We start from the raw sequence: 277 nt of genomic DNA, 5'->3' as shown, positions 1-277 counted from the left end.
GCCCCGCGGCGACCGTTGGGGCGCGCTCCGCCCCTGACTCCTCCCCTCTCCGCGACTCCGCCTCCTCGCCGCCCCTTGGGCTCACTCCGCTCCGCCTTTTCGTCCTTGACTCCGCCTCCCATCATCCCATGGCTGTCTGACTCTGGACTCCTCCCTACCCGACTCCTCCCTGGGTCCTTCTCTGCTGCTCCCACTTCGCAGCTGTCTCCCTGATTCTGCCTTTGCCCTGACTCAGCTGGTCCCTCCTTGGTGTCCCAGAGCTCAGTGACTCCGCCTC

This window comes from Sciurus carolinensis, chromosome 18 (genome assembly GCF_902686445.1).
Source record: "Sciurus carolinensis chromosome 18, mSciCar1.2, whole genome shotgun sequence".
Lineage (NCBI taxonomy): Eukaryota > Metazoa > Chordata > Mammalia > Rodentia > Sciuridae > Sciurus > Sciurus carolinensis.
This window is presented reverse-complemented; position numbering follows the sequence as displayed.